Source organism: Crocuta crocuta, unplaced genomic scaffold, assembly GCF_008692635.1.
Source record: "Crocuta crocuta isolate KB4526 unplaced genomic scaffold, BGI_CrCroc_1.0 scaffold369, whole genome shotgun sequence".
In the NCBI taxonomy this organism is placed as follows: domain Eukaryota; kingdom Metazoa; phylum Chordata; class Mammalia; order Carnivora; family Hyaenidae; genus Crocuta; species Crocuta crocuta.
The window spans coordinates 5,592,491-5,602,115 of record NW_027529441.1 but is presented as its reverse complement, the minus strand read 5'-3'; the positions used below and the strand labels follow the sequence as shown (position 1 = coordinate 5,602,115).

The following is a 9,625-nucleotide window of genomic DNA, read 5'->3' as shown; positions in this document are numbered from 1 at the left end:
ATCTCCCCAAATCTCACCCTATTCTGCTTTGTTCATGCCACCCCCTTGTCACTAGATACAACTCTCTCAACCTATTTATGAGGTTTTGGGGAATGTCATCTCAGTGGGCAAACACACTCTGCATATTTTCAAACTCTTCCCACCTCCATCTCCTTTTCCTTCTCATCTCTTTCACCTCATTCTCATCTACTTCGTACCCTTCATTTCCTCTCCCCCAGTATAGACTGTGCCTTCTGAGAATATTACTTTATCCACACTGCTCTCAAGTGCAAGAGCTGCATATATTCCCACTCGATAGCTAAGGCCATGCCAGTGTCTTTTCACTCTCCAATGCCTGTCTCAGACCATTACTCCTCTGCCCATTTAGAAAACACCAGTCTCTTTACAGCTTGCGGCATCTGGCTTCCTCATCACCCAACCTCACTTTGCTCTCACTTGGGATGTTCATTATTTTTGGCACTTGACACCGTAACTTCTTTCCTAATCCTAATCCTGTTATCATCCTTGGTAATGTCAACGTACCATCAACTACTTCTAACTCTTACCTGCCCACACCAAAGATGTTTTCATCCACTCTTTCTTAGCCACATGGTTAAGAATGGTCACCATCTGGACCTTGCCTTCAACAGAAACATTACTGTGAGCATTATGAGTTTGAACATCCTATTCTCCAACAACAACTCCCTATCTCTGTAGCTCGCTTGCATAAAATACCCCATAAAAATAACTCTTTTCTCTCATCAAGATGTAAAAGTTAGCTTTTGCTACATAACCACCTATCCCCAAACTTAGTGGATTAGAACAAGAGCCCATTTATTAGAGCTGAGCCCAGGTCATCAATATAGAGAATCATCAGCTGAATAAATGGGCTCTTGTTCTAATCCACTAAGTTTGGGGATAGCTGGTTATGTAGCAAAAGCTAACTTTTACATCCTGATGAGAGAAAAGAATAAGCTCAAGCCGGCCTGTTGCCGGAGGAGAGACCACATGGAGAGAGACTTCAGCCATCTCAGTAGTCTCACCCATCCCAGCTGAGACCATTATCAACCAGCCAGCTCTAGCTAGCTTATTCATGTATCATTTGAAGAATTCTGACAGCAACAAAAGGAGTGTTTAAGACTTTTAAAGTCAAGACTTGGGACTCATTTGCATATCACTTCTGCCGTACTCTGTGTATCGAAGCAAGACGTAAGGCTAGTTCAAACCTAAAGAGGGAGAAAATAAATTTCATCTCTTGATAGAAGGAAAGTATTGAGACCAGTTTTGCTATATACGATAGGGGCTTCGATTTACTGATTCTGTTTCCTCTCTTAATACTTTGTGGTTTTATTTTCCTCTTTACCCAATTTAAATGTTTGAATTCATCATTATATCCTTTCTTTGAGTCTACACCAAATGACTTTGTCCCTGTCTCCCTCCAGTGTAGTTAATTTAGTAAATCAACAGCCCTAGAACACCATCCCTTTTTTCCTTGACTGCATAGATGCCGATGAATATTATTGGGAAAAGAATCATGTCGCTGGGATTATTTGTGGATGGAGTTTTGAGTTTTAATATTCACTCTTCTTATTTTCTTAAATAATACATGGCCCAGAGAGGCTTGACCTTTCGTTCTTTCTCTCTCCCTCTTCTCCTTTTCTGTAAATAATAAAACTTAGGCAGCATGAAAGGGAGCCGAACTCTTTTGTCCTGTACTTCAACACTGCCATACGAGTTTCTCCAGAGGCTGTGTGTAATCATGTTTGATTGGCTGATAATTTCTGAAAGGCAAAATAAATTTTACAGTTGTCCAGATAAGCCTTAAAAAAATCTCCCAAATTTGATTTTTCTGAGGTCTGCCTTGGATCCATGATTTCCCTTGGAATTAGCCTGGTGATCAATGCCCCTCATGGTATAGGCAAGTTTATCACTATCAACCAGCAAATCCTTCTTCTCTGTCCTGTGCCTCCAATCTGTATTTCTTTCTACCAGTGAGCAAGAACATCTAGTCCCAAAGCCTATAGAAGTTGGTGGTTGCCTAGCAACATCATTCCCAATACAAGTTTGTGGATTTCTAAAGTGGGGTGGGTGGGGGGGACACTTCCTTTCACTCTCAGCTTCCTGTGAGCCTCTTGTATTTTCTTATTATGTTGATCTCTGGCTGATTGAAAGCATATAAGATGATATCTGTAAAAACTCTTTCAGACAGTCTAGTGTGAATACAAGATGGGATTATTACTTCTCATTAGAACCCATTCTAATCCCTGACTCCTTACTGTAGTGTCTTTGCAGCCAGGATATGAATCATTCGTCTCCAATTTCTGGTATATTCTTCTGCTGCAAACAGAACTGCAAATGTCGGCCCCAGCAAGCAAGGGAACCGCCCCCAAATTCTTTTGTTCTTTCTTCTGGAGATAAATAGCATCTGTTTTATAGTCTGTTCTTCCCCCCCAACCCCATCCCTCACTTCCCAAGGCGTCGTATTTGTGGATGCCCCTCCATTTCCCAGTGAGTCTGATCTAGCTAATTTATTTATGTTAGCTGTTACTACACATTCTATTTGTTGAGACACCTTAATTCTTTCTCCTTATGTTTTATGCTTTTAAAACTTTTGTGGCATACACTTGCCAAGCCAAGTGTTCTATATAGTCACTTGAAAATTGCAAAAATATTTAACTGTTGAAAGATTAATCTTCATAGATCCCACGTTTATACATGTCTTGTGATCAAAGCTGCCTTTTTCTCAGGCTATCTCTTCAAGAGTTTTGTCGTGAAAGCTGGAGATAGCGTCTCTCTCCAGAACAAAAGGAAGGTTTGCTTAGCCTGGGAAGATAAAACGAGTGTCTCCCTCTGGAGCAAAGGATCAAGTTTGCTTAATGTTCATTGCAAAATATAGGGGTGCCTTTTGTTTGGGGTTCTCCTTTAACACACCCCATTGTTTATATAGGTATTTTCTGTCTCTTCACCTTGTCCTATGGGAATTGGGTCTCAGAAAACTGGTACAAATGCTGATTCTCTGGCTACTACTATTGCTATAGGTAATAGAGTCCTTTGTCTCTGAACAGGAGTCTCATGTCTTCTGTGGCACCTATGAAATTGTGGTAAGATACTGTATTGGCTGGAAAGTCAGGTAAAATATCAGATACTTCACCGTACTACTTAGGTTCTTAGTAGCTTGATACTCACTAGCTCCGTAGACATTTGCATTAAAACATATTTAAACTTGAATACATTTCTTTTAAGGAATGTGTTTAAAATTTTTTTTAACATTTATTTATTATCGAGAAACAGTGAGAGACAGAGCATGAGGAGGGGAGGGGCAGAGAGAAGGGGAGGCACCGAATCTGACGCAAGCTCCCAGCTCTGAGCTGTCAGGACAGAGCCTGACGTGGGGCTTGAACCGAACAAACTGCTAGATAGTGACCTGAGCTGAAGTCGGACGCTTAACCGACTGAGCCACCCAGGCGCCCCAAGGAACATGTTTTAGAGACCCGAGTTACCACATGAGTTTCTGCCAGGGGAGGAGCAAATCTGGAGTTCTTTCAGTGCAGTCATAGCATTTTATTAAGAAATAATTTTTTGAGGGGCACCTGGGTGGCTCAGTCGGTTAAGCGTCCGACTTCGGCTCAGGTCATGATCTCACGGTTCGTGGGTTCGAGCCCCACATCAGGTTCTGTGCTGGCAGCTCAGAACCTGGAGCCTGTTTCAGATTCTGTCTCCCTCTCTCTCTGCCCCCTCCCCAGCTCATGTTCTGTCTCTCTTTGTCTCAAACATAAACTATAAAAAATTAAAAAAAAAAAAGAAATAATTTTTTGAGGTCCTTGTTTCCAATGAAATTGAGTTAAAATTCCTTAGCTGGCATTGAATAGCAAAGAAAATATAGATTTGGCTGAACTTACACTTCCGCATATGCTCAAAGCTTCAGAGAACTCAAATGTTGAAAGTAATCTACTGCACGTAGATGGTTCCTTTTCTAGTATTTCTCTCAGTGGATGGCATGCTCACGTATTGGCCATCCAAAAAGTGCCCGCTTGTCGTTATTCATCCCTGTTCATCATCTATACCAAATCATTAGTGTCATAAATATCTCTAGCCTCTTAATTATGTTCCCTAATATCAGCTTTTACCATCAGAACTCCATGCAGTGCTCAAAGAATCATTGCAGTAGCTTCATTACTTTCTCCAATTCCTATGTCTGTATTTTAAATCCATCCTCCAAACTGGGCTCAGACCAGTGGGATCCATTCCAAATGTAAAACTGCTGCTATTTAAAATGCTTTAACGGGGCGCTGGGATGGCTCAGTCGGTTAAGCATCTGACTTCGGCTGAGGTTTGATCTCACCCTTCATGAGTTTGAGCCCCACATCACATTGTCAGTGCAGAGCCTGCTTCAGATCCTCTGTTTCCTTCTCTTTCTGTCCACCCCCCCCATTCTCTCTCTCTTAAAAATAAATAAATATTTAAAAAATTTTAAATAAAAAAAGAAAATGCTTTAGCGTTCCTCTTTCTTCAGAAAATAAGGCCCATGCACCTTAGGATGGCCTCCATGACCTGTTTCTTATGTATCTCTGGAATCATGTTTATTTTCTTTTCTGTCGGAGGCAGGATGGCTAAGTGACTAAGAGCAAGGGCTCTGGAGTCTAAGTGTCCATATTTGTATTCTGTTTGTTTCATCTGAGAGCTGAGTGACCCTGGGCAAAATTAATTAATATTCTGTAACTCTGCTTCCCCATCTGTAAAGCGGGAATAAAAAAAAAAGCACCTAAAACAAAAAATCAAATGATTATTACAAAGCACTTAGTAAAGTGTCTGACACATAATAGGCATCCTATAATGTTAGTTATATTAATGCCACACTACTTGTTGCCATCATGTCCCGTGTTCAGTTTTCAACTCTTTGTCTTGCTCTATTCTGTTTTCCCAGAATGTCCTCTCCTTCTTCACTATGACAGAGTGGTTGAAAGCGTGTGTTTCGGGATGAGATTGAACTCGGTGTGGATTTCAGGACACTTTCATGCATTAACTGTGTGGCATCGTGAAGAGCTTAGTGAGGCGCTGGAAAAAATATTATCCTTCCTGTCCTTCAATATATAACTCAGGAGAAACCACCTATTTTCCAGTTATTAGTCTATTACTTCTTAGCTCCAAACTCACCCTTCTATGGTTGGTTTTGTGATGCTTGGGCCAGCACTCAACAGCCTGCATTTCTACTTTGCTGGCAGGCTCCTTGTTAGGCTTTACCTATAGGGGGTGATAGAGGGAGATTGCAGTGCTGGAGGAGGAGTAAGGGACTGGTCCTTCTATGTTTTCTGGGTCCTTCCCTCTGACTGTCTGCTCTGATGAGCCAGCAACACCTCTTCACTTTAGCTGTAATTCCGTAGGATTCTCATTTCACCTTTTCACACGGCAGGAAGTGGAGTGAGGTCAGTGAGGAATTTCCCTCAGGCACAACATTGAAGGCATCACCAGAATACTCAGGAATCCAGATATATTACATCCTAATGCAATATTTTAAAAATAAAAATTAGGGGCACCTGGGTGGCTCAGTCAGTCAGCATCTGACTCTTGATTTTGGCTCAGGCCATGATCTCACAGACTCCATGTTTGTGCTCTTTCTCTCTCTCTCAAAAAATAAATAAAAATAAATAAATAAATAAATAAATAAATAAACAAACTAAAACCAAAAATCAAAATGAATTGCAAAAAATCATGATGAACAAAATATCAACATTTTACAGACCCGTGCCAAGGTGAGGTACATTATAGCTTGAGACAAAAAGAAACATGTGTTCCCACTGGCTTTCATAGAAACAAGCTTATCAATAGTATTTTCAAAACTTACTTCTTTGCTTATTTCATTTTCAGTTGCGAGAATTACCATGTTTGATCATTTTTCCCGTCCACGGGATGATCTTGAATGATTTTGAATTAGCTTAAGCTGATGTAAAATTATATAAAGTAGGTGTTGGTATAAATTAAATATTTAAATTTAAAACATTATGAATTTTAATACACCTACCTCGTGATTTTTCACTATATTTTCAACTACTTTAATGTTCTAGAAGAATTTGGTTTTTAAAGATACATATAGTATCTTTTTGTAACAAAAGTATTAGTTTTGTTGTTATTTGTGAACATTTCTTATTTCTCCCCGACTACACATCTGGGTTTTCAATCTTTGAGGATCAGGGACTGATCTTCTGGTCTTACTCATCTTCGAGATTTGGGGCCCTATGCACAGAGAATTGGAAGCACAGCAGGTCACAAAGCACCAGGCTTCTGCACAGAGGTGGAAGGCAACACTATTAAGTGCTTAAATTCTTTTTCTTTGCTCTAAAGCGTTCTTCTTCTTCTTCTTCTTTACCACCTTCTTCTTCTTCTTCTTCTTCTTCTTCTTCTTCTTCTTCTTCTTCTTCTTCTTCTTCACCACCTTCTTCTTCTTCTTCTTCTTCTTCTTCTTCTTCTTCTTCTTCTTCTTCTTCTTCTTCACCACCTTCTTCTTCTCCTTCTTTTCTTCTTCTTCTTCTTTTTCTTTACCACTTTCTTCTTCTCCTTCTTTTCTTCTTCTTCTTCTTCTTCACCATCTCTGCCTTGGTGCTCAGTTTTGATTCTTAAAAGGGGTGATTAACTCCTCTTCCTTGTTTAGCCTGCTGAGCACAGGGTGCCATTTAAAACATTCAAGAGCAATCTCTTCCCCTGAGTTAGAAAGAAAGCGATTTCCAGGAAGCAGAAGAGCCCTATGGTACATTTGTCGGTGGGAGCCAAATAGTCCTGCCATGAATGGCTTTGTGAACAAGCCATTTTCCCCACTGAAGAGACAGGGTCCTGGCAAGATCCATTAACGAAGGGGCCATGATATTTGGGACCAGTGGGGATATTCTGCTTACTTCTATAGCAATAAAAACACCTTCCACAAGACCGAAACATTAGGAACTGTCCTTCCCCAGCCTCCCACAGGCCCCAACTTTGTTCTTTTAGAAAAGTCAGAGCCCACTGAGCCTGGGGTTATTTTGTTAAAAGTTTGTTTGTTTATAAAACATAAAGGCGGTATCTTCAAACTGGAAACCAACTGATTTCAGACTACAAAAAGAATTTTCCAAAAACAAATGTACAAGGTCAAGTTTCAGCGTCACAGAAGGGGTAATTTAGCAAACTTGGCCAACCACAATAGAGGATGGCATATTAAATTACTGCTGTGGAAAAGGAATTTGCATTCATAGACCTCAGACAGCCCTGGCCCCTCAAGTGTAGTTTGAGCTGAGAGCTTTCTCTGAGAAGCTCGCATCTTCATTATACCGACTGCTGACCTACTTTCAGCTCTTTCTCCAGAAGAGTAGACGGAATGAGCAGAGTAATGCAGGTCATAGAAGAGAGTCTTGTACCTCGGTGTATTTATGTGCCTACTGGTGTGCCTTGCTTCTCCAGACCAGGACCATGGCTGATTTAATTCAAAACTTACCAGCATTGTTTATTGCAGAATGGATGAAAGACCCAAAGTATCACAGTGGGCTTGTCCTTCCCTTCAGAGGCTCAGAAGCATTTCTTTTAGAGGCAGACGTACTTACTCTCCTTTCATCACTAAGACGCTCTTTTCAGTTCACTAGTGCAGATAAAGGAGACCTGATACACACCTAGAGAAAAACAAATCTCCCTAGCTCGATTTAATTCTTATCGTACTTTTCCATCTATCCATCCATTCATCCATCTAGCATTTATTGAGAGCATACTATGTGCTGGCACCAAGCCAGGAGCTGGTCTGTAGCATCAGTGGGAAATTCACAATTTCTGCCCCCAAGCAACAGACTAGTTTGCCTCTGCAACTATTCAAGCCTCAGTGAATTACTGTATTCCCGGATGTTTGGAAGGCTCTCTTATATTGAGAGCTCTAAAATGAGAAGATGTCCTTCACGAACTCAGCCAAACCTTCAAAAATTTGGACCTGAGAATGTCACGCAAAACTAAAGGTGTTTTTAAAATATCATAGTGGCCCCCTATCTTTCCACCAAAATCAAAATCAGTGGTTTCAGCCAGAGGTGTTCTTGCCTTCTAGGGGACATTTTCCAACATATGGAGATATGTTTTATTGTCACGACTGGGGAGGGGTGCCACGAACACTTGCAGAGAGGCCAGGGAAGCTGCCAAACATGCTGCAATGGTGCCCTGTGCTCAGTGAGCCAAGTACTCAGTACCCCCAACCAAGGGTACTGACCCAAACCGTCACTAGTGCTGTTTGAGAAACCTTGCTTTTTTTTTTATTTTAATTTTTGTTATTATTTTTAAATGCTTATTTACTTTTGAGAGAGAGAGACTTGCGTGCGAGTGGGAAGGGGCAGAAAGAGAGGGAGACACAGAATCTGAAGCAGGGTCCAGGCTCTGAACTGTCAGCCCAGAGCCAGATGCAGGGCTCGAACCCACGAACTGAGAGATCATGACCTGAGCTGAAGTCTGATGCTCAATCGACTGAGCCACCCAGGTGCCCCACCCTGCCATAATGACCCTTTTTCCCCCCTATTTTTAACTAAAATGGATAACTTTATTTTGAAAGGCAATGTTATTTGGCGAGTTCATAATTTACATTTCGCATTAACAATGATAAGTCATAATTGGAATTTACATTTACCTTGACTATAGGAACTTTACCGTTGTAACAGCCTCTCACTTATCACATCCGATGCTGGAAGGGAGCTAGTGTTTGGAGCCTAAGCGGTTCTGGCTGACTCCAGCTTGCTGGCAGCCCTTTTGATCTTCAATTTCCTGCCTCTAATGGGCTCAGCAGACATTTGGGTTTCTGCCCATTCACCTCTCTGCCTCTTTCTCAGAAATGTCCTGGGAACCTACTTCAGAGACAGAATCTGGAACCAAAAGGCAAGACTTAATCAAGGTCACTCAACAGGGCTTGCACCTGGGGCTTTCTGCCTCTCCTGAGCTGGCTCATTATTTACTAGCCCCTTTGGTGGGGGGCGTTGTATAATACAAATCAGAAAAGACCATCACCTGTAGCCCACCTAAGTGTTTGAAGGTTAACTTTAGTCACGCAGGTGCTTTATACTTGCTTATTTCCTTTAAAAACTCTATGGAGGATTAAGAGAACTTTCAACCAGGATGACAAGAAAGGAAATTGAATATTTTTAAAGCTCTGTTGTATTTTTCGTGCTCGCTTCGGCAGCACATATACCAAAATTGGAACGATACAGAGAAGATTAGCATGGCCCCTGCGCAAGGATGACATGCAAATTCGTAAAGCTCTGTTGTATTTTTCTCCAAGCATGAAAATATTCCTTTAAAAATTCTGTGTGCTTGAGGAAGCTTGGATCAAGAATACATTTTGGTGAAGTCATTAACTTATCACAATTTGATCAAACAAAAGGACTTGGTATTGCATCTATTAGGAATCTCCTAAGGGTCGAAAGATCGATTCCAGTCAAAGAAACTGGGCTACAAAAAGAAGGGTCAGGATGTCTAATGAGGAATGTAATAGATCAACTGTCAGGAAGTTTCTAAAAAAATGATATGAAAGGACTTGGTTTTGGTTACAGGGATCATCACTTAAAGTGACAATCTTTATAAAGGTAATAGAATTCCCAGCTTAGTTGGGCCAGTTACTTGTTTTCCTTATTCAGGAGGGAAGAAGTTATAATCTAATACA

General features: G+C 40.9%; 1 non-coding gene across 1 annotated transcript; it reads left to right on the top strand.

Annotated features, from left to right (window-relative positions):
• The first annotated feature begins 9,129 nt into the window (after positions 1-9,129).
• Positions 9,130-9,236, top strand: LOC144228420 (U6 spliceosomal RNA). The gene has a single exon (XR_013334194.1). It is a non-coding gene; the product is annotated as a U6 spliceosomal RNA (small nuclear RNA).
• Positions 9,237-9,625: the final 389 nt, after the last annotated feature.